Below are 19,269 nucleotides of genomic sequence, written 5' to 3' on the forward strand. Positions count from 1 at the left end.
TATTCACTTGTTACTTCTTGGGAGGCGGAGCTAGGCATTTCTTTGCCAAACCCATTATAATGCTCTCAATCAGTGTATTTTCTGACCTCTCCACACCTCTTTACTCATACTGCTTTGGATAGGTGGATTGATTAACTCAAATTTAAAAGGATAATCCCCACTCTTCTTACCCATAGAAAGTACCTACTATTAATTGATTTCCTGAAAAATGTATGTTTTACAAGGTCTTGTCCCTCCCTGGGATATTTGCAGTTTTGAGCAGTAAATTTTTGAGACCTTAAACATTGATACACTCTTTGGATATTCTAAAACATAAAACAAACAAAAAACTAAGGATGCAATTATGGCTACCTGTGGAAACAGAAGGTATGGCAGTGGACATTGTATTTTAGTGTGTGGGCAAAGTATTTTAAACCTGGGAGATGGTTGTGTTTATCCAGGTGATATTTTTACAACTGAGCATTTGACTTCTTATTTCTGAGTCCCGTGCAAGATGCTCAAACCAGTTCTGTGCTGACTGCAGTAACTTGAGAAAAGGTATCACCTTAAGGAAAGATGCCTAGGCTATAGAGTAAGTGCTGGACATCTGTAGGCTTGGCAAAGTCACTTGGACCTCAAACAAAGCTCACAAGAAACCACTTGGGGTACAGAAGTACTCTTCAGAACAGACTCCCTCATGCGGCTTAAGCACCAGCCAAACCCCATGACTGAGGTCTCGAAAGTAAAAGCTCGCTGCTGGGGATTTAGCATGCATGACATGGAGACCTCATGGCTATCTTCTGCAAAGGCTAGTTTACTTGGGATCTTGAGGCAAGGTAACAACTGTACCTTTAGTTGGAACAGGTGGCTTCAGCATGCATATTTTCACTGCTTAGTTCACAAGTTCCGTGTTTCCTAGGCAGGCATACATGAAGTACATTCAGTTTTAGGCAAAAGAGCACTTTATATCTTTTTTTATTAAAGTATTATTGACATACAATCTTATTAAGGTTTTACATGAACAGCATTGTGGTTTCAACATGTACCCATGGTACGAGAGTACCTTATATCTTTAAAGTTCTTTTAGAAACTGATTTACAGTATATTTGCTTCTATCATATGGCAACTGAATTTTGCGTGTACTTCACAGCACAAAGGAGGTTCTAGCTTTAAATTATTAATGTCAAGCCTGTATGAGTAGTTAGATTAGCAGACCCCAATTTTTTTTTATATTCTCAGTCAAGAAGGAACCACAAATAGGGTATACCATGAGTCTACTAGTTAAAGAACCACAGGAACTCAAGTTGATTCTGAATTGGTTAACTTCATATAAGAAAAAAAACCTCTCTAGGAGGCAGATTTCTTATGTATCAATGGGTCCATAAATAGTAACAGAAGAAACAGCCATGTGATGCATTATTGAAAACTACCCATTCACAAGGGAGTGTAAACCCTGGATTCCTAGCTAGAGTTCAAACAGAATAATAAAGAACTGGATATCAGAAGCCAGAGACTCAAAGGGTAAGTAGAAAATAGAAGGTGGCTGTCAATGGTTGATTTCTGACTGTGGATCTAAAAATCACAGGTCAAGTTTTTTAGAATTTAAGCAGAGAAGAATGATGCTTTCATTAATTTGATAGAGCTGTCATAACAAAGTATCACTGGCTGGTGAGCATAAACAATAGAAATACATTTTCTCACAGTTCTGGAGGCTAGAAATTTGAGATTAAGGTGTTAGCAGGGTTCGTTTCTTCTGAGGCTTGGAGATGGTGGTTTCTGGCATTTGTCTTCACATGGTCTTCCATCGGTGCCTGTCTGTATCAAAATTTCCTTTTCTAATTAGGACAAAAATCACATTGGATTAGGACCCACCCAATGACCAAATTTTAACTTAATTATCACTTTGGAGACCTTATCTACAAATATATTCACATTCTGAAGTACTGGAAGTAGGACTTCAGCATATGAATCTGGAGGGGACGCAATTAAGACGATTAAAATACCAACTGAGAGTTTCAAGATGGTGGCATGAGAGGTGAGACAAAGAACTCCTCCCAAAACCACATATATTAAGAAAATATTGTTAATACAACTAATCCTAAAAGAGCAATAGGAAAGAAGGCTGCACCAGACTGCATAAACCTGGAGAACAGAGCAGACCATGAAACAGGATAACATACCAAAGCCTTGATCCAGTGGGATGCAAGCCCTTCCCCAACCCTAGCTCACCAAATGGAGGAGGAGAAGCAGAGCAGGGAGAGGTTGGAAGCCTGGGACTGCTGAACACCAGCCCTGGAGATCTGCTATGGGTGCACAAACCTACATGCATGGTGCTCTGGAGATTAGTGGGGTTGGAAAGATAAGACAGGCGTAATACTTGGAGAAACTGAGATTACAGCCATTTGTGGAGGACAGGGATCCACATCTGGCCACTCTGGGACAAAGTAAAGGTGGGTGGCCTGAGAGGCTTCCTAGCAGTGAGAGGGCTGCTGGAGGGGCAGGGTTTGCATGGAGCTTGTTGCTTGAGAGAAGGGATAAGTGGACAAGGTTGTCTGGGCATGCTATGCCCAGCAGGTTGGGAACCTTGAGGAGCTTCAGACGCTCCATCCCCCTGGCGGGCTACTCAGCTCCAAGGCCCCCCAAAGTGAAATGAGGTCTGCTGCACCTTCCTCCTGGCCTATTGCCACAACCTCACAAACTGGCAGTCCCTGCCCTGGTGTCAGGCCAGCCAGAGAGAGGCCCCGACTATGGCAGTTACAGATGTAAAGAACAGAGGCTTACACCTGTGTGCTCGGCCCACTGGTTCTGAGAGTGGAGACAGGCACAGCAGCCAGGAAGCAGGAAACAGCTCTTTCCTCTCCACAGGCACCTGTGTCACTTCCCTGCAAGGCCTCACATCACTCTAGGGGCTGAGCAGCTTGAGAGACGAGAGCTTCTGGGCACTAGAGGGTGCCACATAGAAATATGAAATGTCATAGGAACCTGGTTCAGACCAAAATCTCACAAACCTTAGAAAAAGGGCCAAATGAAACTGAACTCAGCAATCTTCCCGAAAGAGACTTCAAAATAAAAATCATAAACATGCTCAGGAAGGTACAGAAAAATATTCAAGAACTCTGGGATGAATTGAGGACAGAGATTCAATCATTAAAAAATTACATATCTGTAATTAAACAGACAATGGGGGGATTTAAAAGCAGATTAGATGTAGTAGAAGAGATGGTAAATGGAATAGAAATTAGATAAGAGGAATACAAAGAAGCTGAGGCACAGAGAGAAAAAAGATCTCTAAGAATGAAAGAATATCAAGAGAACTGTGTGACCAATCCAAATGGAACAAAATTTGCATTATAGGGGTATCATAAGAAGAAGAGAGACAAGAAGGGATAGAAAGTGTCATTGAGGATGTAATTGCTGAAAACTTCCCCATAGATTTCCCAACAAAAGGGACCAAAGGAAGATAACATCAAGACATATAATAATTAAAATGGCAAAGATCAAGGATAAAGGACAGATTTTTAAAAGCAGCTAGAGAGAGAAAAAAGATAACATACAAAGGATAACCCATCAGGCTATCATCAGACTTTTCAAAATAAGGGAGTGGCATGACATATTTAATACAATAAACAAAAGGGCCTTGAACCAAGAATACTCTACCTGGCAATGTTATGATTTAAATTTGAAGGAGGGATTAAACAATTTTCAGATAAGCAAAAGCTAAGAGAATTTACCACCCACAAACCACCTCTATAGTGCATTCTGGAGGGACTGCTGTAGATGCAAGTATTCCTAAGACTAAACAGATGTCACTAGGGGAAATATAACCACAGCCAAGTAGAACAATTAATTACTAAGCATATGCAAAATGAAACCAACTACCCCCAAAGTCAATCAAGGGATTGACAAAGAGTACAGAATATGATATCTAATTCATAAAGAATGGAGGTGGAAGAAAAAGGGGGAAAAAAGAATCCTTAGATTGTGCTTGTAAAAACATAATAAGTGAGTTAAATTGGACTATTAGATAGTAAGGGAATTATCCTTGAACCTTTGGTAACCATGAATCTAAAGCCTATAATAGCAATAAGTACATACTTATCAATATTCACCCTAAATGTAAATGGTCTGAATGAACCAATCAAAAGACATAAAGTCACTGAATGGGTAAAAGAACAAGCCCCGTCTATATGCTGCCTACAAAAGATTCACTTCAAACCCAAAGACATACACAGACTGATAGCAAAGGGATGGAAAAGATATTTCATGCAACTAATAGGGAGAAAAAAGCAGGAGTTGCAGTACCTGTAACAGACAAAATAGACTTCAAAGCAAAGAAAGTAACAAGAGACATGAAGATAAAGGGGTCAGTCCAACAAGAGGATATAACTGTTATAAATATGTATGCACCCAAAACAGGATCACCTACACATGTGATACAAATAATTAACAGAATTAAGGGGGAAACAGAAAGCAATGCATTCATTTTAGGAGACTTCAACACACCACTCACTCGAAAGGACAGATCAACCAAACAGAAAATTAGTAAAGAGAGAGAGCCATAAACAATGTATTAGAACAGACGGACCTAATGGACATCTACAGAACACTCCATCCAGAAGCAACAGGATACACATTCTTCTCAAGTGCACATGTAACATTTTCAAGAACAGATCATATACTAGGCCACAAAAGGAGCCTCAGTAAATTGAAAAAAATCGAAATTGTACCAACCCAGCTTCTCAGATTACAAAGGTATGAAACTAGAAATAAATTACACAAAGAAAACAAATAAGCCCACAAACAGATGGAGGCTTAATAACACAGTCCTAAATAATCAATGGGTCAATGACCAAATAAAAACAGAGATCAAGCAATATATGGAGACAAATGACAACAATAATTCAACACCGAAAAATCTGTGGGACACAGTAAAGGCCATGCTAAGAGGGAAATAAATTGTAATACATCAGGAAAGAACAATCCCAAATGAACAGTGTAAACTCACAATTAACGAAACTAGAAAAGGAAGAACAAATGAGGCCCAAAATCAGTAGAAGGAGGGACATAATAAAGATGAGAGCATAAATAAATAAAATCGAGAAGAATAAAACAATAGAAAGAATCAATGAAAGAAGCAGCTGGTTCTTTGAGAAAATAAACAAAATAGATAAACCCATAGCCAGACTTACCAGGAAAAAAAGAGAGTCTACACAAATAAACAGAATCAGAAATGAGAAAGGAAAAATCACTACAGACACCACAGAAATACAAAGAATTGTGAGAGAATACTATGAAAAATTATACGTTAATAAACTGGATAACCTAGAAGAAATGGACAACTTTCTAGAAAAATACAACCTTCCAAGGCTGATCCAGGAAGAAACAGAAAATCTGAATAGACCAATTATCAGCAAGGATGTTGAACTGGCAAGCAAAAAACTACCTAAGAACAAAACCACTGGACCAGATGGTATCACTGCTGAACTTTGTCAAACATTTAGTGAAGAACTAATACCCATGCTACGTAAAGTTTCCAAAAAGTAAAAGAGAAGGGAAAACTCCCAAACTCATTCTACATGTACAGCATCAGTCTAATACCAAAACCAGGCAAAGACCTCACCTAAAAAGAAAATTACAGACCAATATCCCTGATGAACATAGATGCAAAAATATTCAACAAAATACTAGCATACCAAATTCAAAAATACATCAAAAAGATCATCCATCATTATCAAGTAGGATTTATTCCAGGGATGCAAGGATGGTACAACATTCGAAAATCCAACAATATCATCCACCACATCAACAAAAAGAAGTACAAAAACCACATGATCATCCTCCATGGATGCTGAAAAAGCATTCGACAAAATTTAACATCCATTCATGATAAAAACTCTCAACAAAATGGGTAGAGAGGGCAAGTACCTCAACATAATAAAGGCCATATATAACAAACCCACAGCCAACATTATACTTAACAGAGAGAAGCTGAAAGCCTTTCCTTTAAGATTGGGAACAAGACAGGGATGCCCACTCTTTCCACTTTTATTCAACATATTTCTGGAAGTCCTAGCCACATCAATCAGACAACACAACAAAATAAAAAGCATACAGATTAGCAAGGAAGAAGTTAAACTCTCCCTGTTTGCAAATGACATGATATTGTATATAACAAACCCTACAGAATCTACTCCAAGACTACCAGATCTAATATCTGAATTCAGCAAAGTTGCAGGATACAAAATTAATGCACAGAAATCTGTTACATTCTTATATATTAATGATGAACTAACTGAAAGAAAAATGAGGAAAACAATTCCATTCACAACTGCATCAAAAAGAAAAAAATCTAGGACTAAACCTAACCAAGGATATGAAAAAACCTACACTCTGAAAACTGTAAGACCCTATGAGAGAAATTAAAGAAGATACCAATAGATGAAAAATATCCCGTGCTCATGGATAGGAAGAATTAATATTGTCAAAATGGCCATCCTGCCTAAACCAATCTACAGGGTCAATGCAATGCCTATCAAAATACCAACTGCATTCTTCAGTGAACTAGAGCAAATAGTTCTAAAATTCACATGGAATCATAAAAGACTCCTAATAGCCAAAGCAATCCTGAGAAGGAAGAATAAAGCAGGGGGTATTACGCTCCCTGACTTCAAGCTCTACTACAAAGCCACAGTGATCAAGACAATTTGGTACTGGCAGATTTACAGACCCATAGACCAATGGAACAGACTAGAGAGCCCAGATATAAAAGCAAGCATATATGGTCAATTAATATATGATAAAGGAGCTATGGACATACAATGAGAAAATGACAGCCTCTCGATCAACTGGTGCTGGCAAAGTGGACAGGTACATGCAAGAGAATGAAACTGGATTATTGTCTAACCCCATACACAAAAGTAAACTCAAAATGGCTCAAAGACTTGAATGTGAGTCATGAAAGCATAAAACTCTTAGAAGACAACATAGGTAAAAATCTTTTAAACATAAACATGAGCAACTTTTTCCTTAACACATCTCCTCAGGCAAGGGAAACAAAATAAAAAATGAACAAATGTGATTACATCATGCTTAAAAGCTTCTGTACAGCAAAGGACACCATCAGCAGAAAAGGCATCCTACAGTATCAGAGAATATATTTGTGAGTGACATATCCAACAAGGGGTTAACATCCAAAATATACAGAACTCACAAGCCTCAACACCCAAAAAGCAAATAACACCATTAAAAAATGGGTGGAGTATCTGAACAGATACTTCTCGAAAGAAGAAATTCAGATGGCCAACAGGCAATTGAAAAGATGCTCCATGTTGCTAATTATAAGGGAAATGAAAATTAAAACCACAATGAGATATCACCTCATACCAGTTAGGATGGCCAACATAGAAAAGACTAGGAAGAACAAACGCTGGCAAGGATGTGGAGAAAGGGGAACCCTCCTGTACTGTTTGTGGGAATGTAAAATAGTTCAACCATTGTGGAAAGCAGTATGGAGGTTCCTCAAAAAACTAAAACTAGAAATACCATTTGACCCAGGCATTCCACTTCTAGGAATTTACCCTAAGAATGGAGGAGCCCAGTTTCAAAAAGACATATGCACCCCTATATTTATTGCAGCAGTATTTACAATAGCCAAGATATGGAGGCAACCTAAGTGGCCATCAGTAGATGAACAGATAAAGAAGATGTGGTTCATATACACAATGGAATATTATTCAGCCATAAGAAGAAAACAAATCCTACCATTTTCAACAATATGGATAGAGCTGGAGGGTATTATGCTCAGTGAAATAAGCCAGGCAGAGAAAGACAAGTACCAAATGATTTCACTCATATGTGGAGCATAAGAACAAAGCAAAAACTGAAGGAACAAAACAGCAGCAGACTCACAGAACCCAAGAATGGACTAACAGTTGCCAAAGGGAAAGGGACTGGAAAGGGTGGTTGGGAAGGGAGGAAGAAGGGGAATAAGGGGCATTATGATTAGCACACGTAGTTTAGGAGGGGCATGGGGAAGACAGTATAGCACAGAGAAGACAAATAGTGTCTCTATAGTATGTTACTATGCTTATGGACAGTGACTGTAATAGGGTATGTGGTGGGGACTTGGCAATGGGGGGAATCTAGTAACCACAGTGTTGCTCATGTGATTGTATATTAATACCAAAATAAAAAAATAAAATAAGAAAAAAGAATTTAAAAAATGCTAACTGGGAATGACTCCTCAAAATGTCAATAATACCATGTTTATCATGCTTGATTATTACTTTTCCTTTGTTTTCCTTGTGCAGTTTCCCTATCGTGGGAGCTCAAATAACTTGTATTAGATAACATTTAAGATTTAAGAACAACTTAAGATTTTAAGACTGCACTCTTCCCTGCCCAAGTATCTCTAGACTTGTGGTCCTAAACATTCCTGAGGCTGTTCATCTTCAGATGGCATGAGTTTACTTAGATAAGAGTCATTTAGGCTGACTTTTAGAGCAGAGAAAACTCACTGAGAGGATTTTTTAAGGTCATAAAACTGGAAAGTGACAGAGTCAGGTCCAAAGTGCACTAGTTTGAATGTTAAGGCATTTTAATTCTAGAATGCTAATTTTATAAACAGCACATTTTTTTATACATTCATAAAATAATTTTATGCAATCACTATGTGCTAACACTTCAACTGAAAAAGCTCAGAAAATAAATCTGTATAAAATGATGCTGGATGATTCCTGAACAGCAATGGGAAGCTTCCTAAGGATACCATTTCAAAATTTTACTGCGTTTTGCTCTACCTGACAATCTGTAATTATATGAACATGCTTACCCTACTATTTAGAACATGGTACTAATCAACAAGTTAAAATAAATTGTAAGTCTGAAAGTGTTATGGGCTGAGTTCATTCTCAGTTCTCATCCCCAAAGCAACAAAGAATTGAGAGACAGAGACATAGTGGCAAAGCAGAATGAACATTTTATTTGAATACACTCCAAGGGAGGAGCAGGACAGAGTCAAGGGAGACAGAGGCAGGTTTCCTTGTATGGGTAAAATGGCAGTATTTCCAGAATCTCCTGCCCGCCTTAATCATCTCCATATCAATAGGTGCTTACACGGGGTGGGGGAAGAGGCAAGCATGAGCCATGATGGGAGAGGTTTTGGTCTCCCAGACAAAAACAGAAGAGAAATGGGGGAAATGAGAGTAGCAACTGGAGAAACAGGCAAGCGGGAGTAGACAGAGCCAGGATTCTTGGAAGCAATGAAAGTCCTTCTTCCCATCTAGTTTTCCCTTGACTGATTTAGATTTCAGTGGTTTATGGCTTATGTGCCCCCAGCTGGGAACACATTTTCCCCCCTGAGTTACACATGATTACATTCCAAGGGAATCGCTGGCCAGAGTCAAGGTAGACAAAGGCAGGCTGCTTACTGTGAGGCTTCTTTTATGGGGTTTTCGGCAGGGCAGAGAAGTCCTTGATTGACATTCTTTGGCTTTGGGAGCTTGATCTGACTGGAGGACTGAAGACATGGGCCCATATTCTGACATTTTTATCTGGGGAATTTTTGTCATCTGGGGAGTGCAGTTTCTTATCTGGGGAGTGTCTGTGCCCTTCAGGTCACTCTTGGTCCCTGTGGCTTTATTTAATTAGTCCTCTAAGTTATCAGTGGATCTCTGGCTTTATATGATTAACTCCCTGAGTTTTTGGTGGGTCCGACCCTCTTTTCATCCTGCTATCTGTCTTTCTGCCTAACAAAACTAATAATTCACCTATAATTGATAAATATTTAGAAAAAGTTTAGAAAATTTGATAACTTTCTAAACTGATGTTGCTATTAAACATGACATGTTGTCCTTCAATTTAATTCGCATCTTCTAATATTACTAACTAATAAACAGCCAAGAAGTCACTTTCTTTGCCTCTCTTTCTTCAATTTGCTTAAATCATACCAATGCAAGATCTCCTTGAAACTTATGTTTTATCTGAAGAAATCTGAAATAATGTACTTGCCAAGAATGGAAACATTAATGTGACTGGGAATTTATGAAATTTTGAAATACAGAAAATTTTGTGAAGTATAGTACTGGAGCAACAATGCCAGTGACATTTGACACAGGTATAATGATACCCTAGATAATTATTTCCACTATAAGCAAATTCTTTAAAAAAAAACTAAAAAATGATGATGATAATGATAATGGTGGTGACTAACACTTAATACGGGCCAGGCAAACTTCTAAGTCTTTACAAATGTATTTTAATTCATTTTATATAAGAAAATGATTAGATATTTCTCATTATATGGTTGATGAAATACAAAGAGAAAAAGTTAGTAACTGGCCCAAGATAACACTGGTATTAAGTTATAGACTTCAATAAAGATAAACACAAAGGAACATCAATTTACACATGAACACTTTCTCCAGTTGCCATTTTCCATTAATATTTTTATTTTACTAAGTCATACTCTGTAGAAAAGTGTACAAATCATGTGGGCTGCTCTATGAATTATCAAAAAATGAACAAACTCATGGTATCTCCACTTAGAGCTAAAAATCAAACACTACCAGCATCCCATTATCAGCATACCCCTACGTCCCAGAAGCAATCTGTACTTAGAGACTTGTAATACTATATATTATTACATGATTTGGGACTTTGTTTAAATGGAATCATATGATATGTATTGTTTATTTCACTTGACATTACTGTTTGTGAGATTAATCAGCTTTGTTCAATGGAGCAAGTATTCATGAATATGTGGGTCTGTTTCTGAGCTTCCTACCCTGATCCATGGGTTTACTTATCTATTCTTGAATTAACACTGTACAGTTTGATGTACTGTAGCTGTTTAAAAGCTGATCATATTTTCAAGATTGTCATGGCATTTCCTGGCTCTTTGCATTTCAGTAGAAATACTAGAGTCTACTTCTCACACACACACCTACACAAACTGCTAGGATTATTTTTCCAAGAAATCCATTAAACATATAAAGCAATTGGAGGCAATTTAACATCTTTCAAGTATTGAATCTAAAAATGGTATATTTTTCCTGTTATGTATATATCTATAATTTATCTCAATCATTTTTATATTTTTCTGTATAGAGATCTTGCATAAATTTATTTCTAGGTGTTTTGTTTTTCCTGCTAATGTATGTATATATATAATTATAAAACTCATTTTTCAATTGTTTATTATTGGATATGTGTAAATAAAGCTGATTTTCAGATTGACCTTACATCCAATAAACTTGATAAATCACATTTAAATATTTTAACTATTTTAAGAGTTAAACATTTTATTATAAATGTTTGCAATATAATTTGCAAATACTGAGAGCCTTATTTTTTTTCCTATCTTACATATTCTATTTCTTATCTAACATCAAGGAACTCTAGGACAATGAAGAATGAAAGTGATGACAAAGGGCATCCTTATATACTTGTAATCTATTGGTGTTTTATCACGTGGTATGTTTCTACAGTTTTGTTTTGTTTTGTTTTTAAAACTCATAATTGAATTAAAGGCATGCTTTTCTCCTCTTAATAAGCTAAGAGGATATTTGTAGTGGTGGTATTATTGGTTTGGCTTTGGTTTTTAAACATGAAAATGTGTTGACTTTTGTTTTATCAAATGCTTTTTCTGAATCTATTGAAATTACTTTTCTCATCTTGGCATGAGATGAATTGAAATTACTTTTCTCATCTTGGCATGAGATGAAAGTTTTCTCCTTTGTTCTGTTAATGTAATGAATTTACAGTAATTGATTTCCCAGTGTTAGCTCAGTCTACATTCATGAATTAATCATAGGTTGGTGATGATATAGACTTTATGTATCTCTAGACTTGGTGTGCTAGTCTTTTGTTTAGGATTTTTGCATCTGTGTTTATGAGATACTTTTGGCTATAGTTTTCCTTTCTTGTAGTAATACCCTTGTGAAGCTTTTAAGCAAAATAATGTGATCTCAAACAACAAATTGTTCAATTTCTTTTCTTCTGAAATAATTCATGGAAATATTAACAGTATTTCTTAAATATTTGGAAAAATTCACTCATGAAGCCAACTGCACCTGTAGTTATTTTGAAGGAAAGGATTAAATTATCAATTTAATTTATTCAATAGATCAGGACAACAGAGATTTCATTCCTTCCTAGTTTGCCCTTAGCCCTCAAGAATTACAACATTCCAATATAGAATGCCCAGAGTTCTTTGTCTTTTGGAACTCTTCTGAATCTTTTGCTACCATGCAAGCAGCATGCAAAAAAAGGAAAAATTACTAGCATAAAGAAATAAAGATGCTGGTGCATAGACATATAAAATACTTTCTTAACTCAATTAGAGAGGAAGATGGCTGAATGGATATGTCACTCTTATCAAGTTAAAAAGAAATTGAAAACTTTCACTTGGATCTTAATTTTATATTAATTCTCATTCCATGCTATTATAAAATTTTACTATTTTTAAGTAAAAGAGTTATAAATGTTTGAGAAAAATAATGTTTTTAACCTTTTTAAACAGAAATAATGAAGACACCTGCTAAGAAATCTGGTATGAGAAATCCACAAATCTTATTCAGGAGTGGTTTTGGCTTATCATGTTATTCTATATTCAATTTTCAAGGTTATACCTTAAACTATACATTTATAAACATAAATAGCTAAAACATGGGATATATGAATATTTAAATATGTGACCAAAGTTTGCATTTAAAAAATTTATAAAAATATTTTCTTTTTTAATATCCTAGCAGTGGACATATGCTGAATACTATAAAATTTTTATCTTGGATTGGATTACTGGAATTAAAATGTTGCAAGTGCTAATTCCTTGGCATAACAAATTTACCTAATGTGATTATTCAGCAGTGATCTTAAAACCATTTAAGATATTTTACCTTTGACTGTATAGTATCTACTAGTATTTATCAATTCCTAGGAAAAACGTTATCCAGATTATTTTGTTTATAACAAAAATCAGTGTTTGCTATTAATTTTAATAATTTAGATGGAAGCAAGGACTAAACACATATTCATTTAAAAATAGAAGAGTATCAATATAACCTTACTCTTTAAATTACGTTTTTTCTTAAATACATACTAAAACTGTATACAGCATCCATTTTATCATTAGTGTCAGCACTATATGACATCACTGTAGGTGACATAAAATGCTGCCAATTGTTTTCTAGTCTTAAAAGGAATCAGAATTTCAGAAAATCAGAGACCACAGAAATGTAAATGTAAATTTTTGTTTAAAAATTTGACATTATAAAATGTCTAAGTAAATATGGTAAAATTATGGTATGTAACTTCTTTAAAAAATGTTCCTAGTTCCCATATAAAACCAGAGATGTTTTTTAAATACCTGATATTTTTCCACATCAAAAACAGGTGATGTAACTGACATGACATAAATAACACTTAATAGTAGCCAAGATTTCCTTGATTGGCACTGTAGCACCCAAAAATGATGCCCAGTGTCCAGAAACTCCAGTCATTTCATGGTGAGGATCTTTTGGCTTGAATGCCTACAATATTTACTAGAGAATAACGTGTACTTTCTTCACAGTAACTTCTTCCCTTCATGGTAGAAATGGGAATAAAATATTGAAAAGAACGAAATTCAACCTTTTAAAAGAATTCTACCTCCTCATTACTTGATCATTAGAAATCATGATTCCTCTTACTGACGTAAGCCAAATCAGGCTGATAAAATATGCACTTATTCATGAAAATTATATTTAACAGTTCCTGAATGTGTATGTCCTTTCAGACTTAAGAAATGTTTCTGACTCTAAAAAGTGGTGCATAGAAAGGAAAAGAATTAGGAACTTCTCTAGGGCTGCCAAATGCCATGAAAAGTAAAATTATATATGTGTGTGCTCACGTGCATGAGAACATGTGTGAGCACATGCATGAGAATGTACACGTATTTAAAATTTTTAAAGCTTAAAATCAAAATCAGTAAGTTAATTTTAAAAGTATTTCTGTAGATTTTCAAATAAATTTAAGTCCAATACATTCAATTGCACTAAATTTAAGGTCCAAATTTAAAATAGGAAAGTAAAATTATACTCATTCGAAAAGATGCAAAGGTTCCTACAGAATATCATGTTCAGTTGGCAAAGAAGCCAAAGTGAAACATGGGCTAGATATCAAAACACACAAAACACTACTATATATTTCATGGAAAATCTGGATAATGGCAGATTTCTTCATTTTGCTCACCTAATAAATCAAGATGTCCATAGATTTCAAGATATTCCTGAGTTTTTTTCCCCCTACTGATTTAACAATTGTGTTTCTCACTTCAATTTACAATTCTCCATGTCAGACATCTCTGTTAATATCATGACATGTATCTCCACATGTTATATTTATTCTCATTTATGACACATGAAAAAATCTTAAATCCTAGCATTACCCTCTGTTTTGGAAAGTTGTGGTTTAAAACAAAATAAAGAAAAACCTCACCATCCCCAAACAACCTCAACTCTATTTTTATCGCAGACATTTTTAGATAGAAGAGTTGTATCTAGTCAGATCTGGAGGATTAAACTGGTAAATTTAGTCCAAGAACTTTCCTCTAAAGTAAGTAATAGTTTAATATCTCCATGTCCAAAAACATAGATTGACCAAAAAATAAATAAAAATAAAAAAGAAGAAGAAAGATGATAAAGAAAAGAAAAATAAGCATATTTTGATCCACTTTAGGATAAAACACTTGTTAACCTAAGCAAGGGGGGAAAATGCAAATAACAAATTTAATCTATTTGTACTGGATTTATTTTTTAGTGATATTAGATAAAGAAGAACAGATTACATGCTTGGTGGCATGGTGTCAGTGCTTAAAAACTGAGGGACATAAGAATGATTTCAATAATATTTTTCCGCTCTGACAAATCCTAATTAATACTCCTTCAAACTTAGTTATCCCATTCAACACATGCTTTTTAAACATGCCTCTATTTGGGGAATGATATGGAGAAGGAATGAAGACAATAAAAAAAGAGAGACAGGCAAAGTATAAGGAGCTAGGAAAGAAGTTACAGAACATTTTTCAATTTTAAGAATGAAAAAAACTGAAGTTGCCCAAAAAAGATCTACTGTAAATCTTTTTGTAATAGAATAAAGATGAGATACAGAAAATAAATGAAAAGAAAAAGATCAGGAGGCGGAGCCAACATGGCGGCGTGAGTAGGACAGTGGGAATCTCCTCCCAAAAACATATATACTTTTGAAAATACAACAAACACAACTAGCCCTAAAAGAGAGACCAGAAGACGCAGGACAGTGGCCAGACTGCAGCTACACCAGCGAGAACCCAGCGACTGGTGAAAGGGGTGAGATACAAGCCCCGGCCCGGCGGGACCCGAGCGCCCCTCCCCACAGCTCCCGGCGGGAGAAGAGCAGGCAGAGCGGGAGGGAGACGGAGACCAGGACTGCCGAACACCCAGCCCCAGCCATCCGGCCCAGAGCGCAGACACAGTACATGCCCAGGGGGCCCTGGATACTGGGGGAACAGGGCAGTAAGACCTCTGAGCGGGTGCCGAAGCTGATGTCCCTGTGACAAAGAAAAGCGGGGGCTTTTTGAAAGTCTTAAAGGGACAGGGACTTAACAGCTTGACGGAAACAACCCAGGTCACAGTACAGCAGCTGGAAATTACAGGGAAAACCGGGTGCACTAGCCCCCTGGGCAACAGCTCTGACACCCCTCACGGAGGCAAACAGTCAAGCAGCCCCCCCATCCATTACCCCACCGGGCACTGCGAAAGCAGAGAAGCAGCCTGAGACAAATTCCGCCCACAGAAAGGGAAATTTCTCCCTTCCGGCCAGGCAAGACACAAAGACCCACTCTACACGCAATTACCCAACACAAGCCACTAGGGGTCGCAGTTGTCCCAGTAAAGAAAGGCCAGTAGCAAGTGAAAATTTTGGCCCTCCCAGCTGACAGTCAATAGCACCTGTCAACATGAAAAGGCAAAGAAATATAATCCAGACAAGACTAACCCAGACAGCTTCGGCATCTGCTACATCTTCCCCTGAGAAGGAACCTGGGGAGATAGATTTAGCCAGTCTTCCTGAAAAAGAATTCAAAACAAAAGTCATAACCATGCTGATGGACTTGCAGAGAAATATGCAAGAACTAAGGAAGGAGAATTCAGAAATAAAACAAGCTCTGGAAGGACTTCAAAACAGAATGGACGAGATGCAAGAGACCATTAATGGACTAGAAAACAGAGAACAGGAACGCAGAGAAGCTGATGCAGAGAGAGATAAAAGGATCTCCAGGAAAGAAAGAATTTTAAGAGAGCTGAGTGACCAAATGAAAAGGAACAATATACGAATTATAGGTATTCCAGAAGTAGAGAGAGAAAAGGGGATAGAAAATGTCTTTGAAGAAATAATTGCTGAAAATTTCCCCAAACTAGGGGAAGAAATGGCCTCTCAGACCACAGAGGTACACAGAACTCCCATGACAAGGGATCCAAGGAGGGCAACACCAAGACACATAATAATTAAAATGGCGAAGATCAAAGACAAGGACAAAGTATTACAGGCAGCCAGAGAGAAAAAAAAGGTTACTTACAAAGGAAAACCCATCAGGCTATCAACAGACTTCTCAACAGAAACCCTACAGGCCAGAAGAGAATGGCACGATATACTTAATGCAATGAAACAGAAGGGCCTCGAACCAAGACTACTGTATCCAGCACGAATATCATTTAAATATGAAGGAGGGATTAAACAATTCCCAGACAAGCAAAAGTTGAGGGAATTTGCCTCCCACAAACCACCTCTACAGGGCATCCTACAGGGACTGCTCTAGATGGGAGCACTCCTAAAAAGAGCACACAACAGAACACCCAACATATGAAGAAGGGAGGAGGAGGAATAAGAAGGGAGAGAAATAAAGAATCATCAGACTGTGTTTATAATAGCTCAACAAGTGAGTTAAATTAGACAGTAAGATAGTAAAGAAGCTAACCCTAAACCTTTGGTAACCAAAAACTTAAAGCCTGCAATGGCAATAAATTCATACCTTTCAATAATCACCCTAAATGTAAATGGACTGAATGCACCAATCAAAAGACACAGAGTAATAGAATGGATAAAAAAGCAAGATCCATCCATATGCTGCTTACAAGAGACTCACCTCAAACACAAAGACGCGCACAGACTTAAAGTCAAGGGATGGAAAAAGATATTTCAAGCAAACAACAGAGAGAAGAAAGCAGGTGTTGCAATTCTGGTATCAGACAAAACAGACTTCAAAATAAAGAAAGTAACAAAAGACAAAGAAGGACATTACATAATGATAAAGGGCTCAGTCCATCAAGAGGATATAACCATTATAAATATATATGTACCCAATACAGGAGCACCAACATACCTGAAACAAATATTAATAGAACTAAAGGAGGAAATAGAATGCAATGCATTCATTCTAGGAGACTTCAACACACCACTCACTCCAAAGGACAGATCCACCAGACAGAAAATAAGTAAGGACACAGAGGCACTGAACAACACACTAGAACAGATGGACCTAATAGACATCTACAGAACTCTACATCCAAAAGCAACAGGATACACATTCTTCTCAAGTGCACATGGAACATTCTCCAGAATAGACCACATACTAGGACACAAAAAGAGCCTCAGTAAATTCCAAAAGATTGAAATCCTACCAACCAACTTTTCAGACCACAAAGGCATTAAACTAGAAATAAACTGTTCAAAGAAAGCAAAAAGGCTCACACACACATGGAGGCTAAACAACATGCTCCTAAATAATCAATGGATCAATGACCAAATCAAAATGGAGATCCAGCAATATATGGAAACAAATGACAACAACAACACTAAGCCCCAACTTCTGTGGGACACAGCAAAAGCAGTCTTAAGAGGAAAGTATATAGCAATCCAAGCATATTTAAAAAAGGAAGAGCAATCCCAAATGAACGGTCTAATGTCACAACTATCGAAATTGTAAAAAGAAGAACAAATGAGGCCTAAGGTCAGCAGAAGGAGGGACATAATAAAGATCGGAGAAGAAATAAATAAAATTGAGAAGAATAAAACAATAGCAAAAATCAATGAAACCAAGAGCTGGTTCTTCGAGAAAATAAACAAAATAGATAAGCCTCTAGCCAGACTTATTAAGAGGAAAAGAGAGTCAACACAAATCAACAGCATCAGAAACAAGAAAGGAAAAATCATGATGGACCCCGCAGAAATACAAAGAATTATTAGAGACTACTATGAAAACCTATATGCTAACAAGCTGGGAAACCTAGGAGAAATGGACAACTTCCTAGAAAAATACAACCTTCCAAGACTGACCCAAAAAGAAACAGAAAATCTAAACAGACCAATTACCAGCAACGAAATTGAAGCGGTAATCAAAAAACTACCAAAGAACAAAACCCCCGGGCCAGATGGATTTACCTTGGAATTTTATCAGACATACAGGGAAGACATAATACCCATTCTCCTTAAAGTTTTCCAAGAAATAGAAGAGGAGAGGATACTCCCAAACTCATTCTATGAAGCTAACATCACCCTAATACCAAAACCAGGCAAAGACACCACCAAAAAAGAAAACTACAGACCAATATCCCTGATGAACGTAGACGCAAAAATACTCAACAAAATTTTAGCAAACCGAATTCAAAAATACATCAAAACCATCGTACACCATGACCAAGTGGGATTCATCCCAGGGATGCAAGGATGGCACAACATTCGAAAGTCCATCATTATCATCCACCACATCAACAAAAAGAAAGACAAAAACCACATGATCATCTCCATAGATGCTGAAAAAGCATTTGACAAAGTTCAACATCCATTCATGAAAACAACTCTCAGCAAAATGGGAATAGAGGGCAAGTACCTCAACATAATAAAGGCCATCTATGAAAAACCCACAGCCAACATTATATTGAATAGCGAGAAGTTGAAAGCATTTCCGCTGAGATCGGGAACTAGACAGGGATGCCCACTCTCCCCACTGTTATTTAACATAGGACTGGAGGTCCTAGCCACGGCAAACAGACAAAACAAAAAAATACAAGGAATCCAGATTGGCAAAGAAGAAGTCAAACTGTCACTATTTGCAGATGACATGATACTGTACATAAAAAACCCTAAAGACTCCACCCCAGAACTACTAGAACTGATATCGGAATACAGCAAAGTTGCAGGATACAAAATCAACACACAGAAATCTGTGGCTTTCCTATATACCAACAATGAACCAACAGAAAGAGAAATCAAGAAAAC

General features: G+C 36.9%; 1 long non-coding RNA gene across 1 annotated transcript in view; it reads right to left on the reverse strand.

Moving 5' to 3' along the window:
- Positions 1-1,287: 1,287 nt before the first annotated feature.
- Positions 1,288-19,269, reverse strand: part of LOC130681388 (uncharacterized) — a 40,533-nt gene continuing 22,551 nt past the window's right edge. The window contains exon 5 of the long non-coding RNA XR_008994509.1: positions 1,288-1,814. This is a non-coding gene — a long non-coding RNA (uncharacterized LOC130681388). The remainder of the gene's footprint in view (positions 1,815-19,269) is intronic.

The sequence above is a fragment of the Manis pentadactyla genome, chromosome 17 (genome assembly GCF_030020395.1).
Source record: "Manis pentadactyla isolate mManPen7 chromosome 17, mManPen7.hap1, whole genome shotgun sequence".
NCBI lineage: Eukaryota > Metazoa > Chordata > Mammalia > Pholidota > Manidae > Manis > Manis pentadactyla.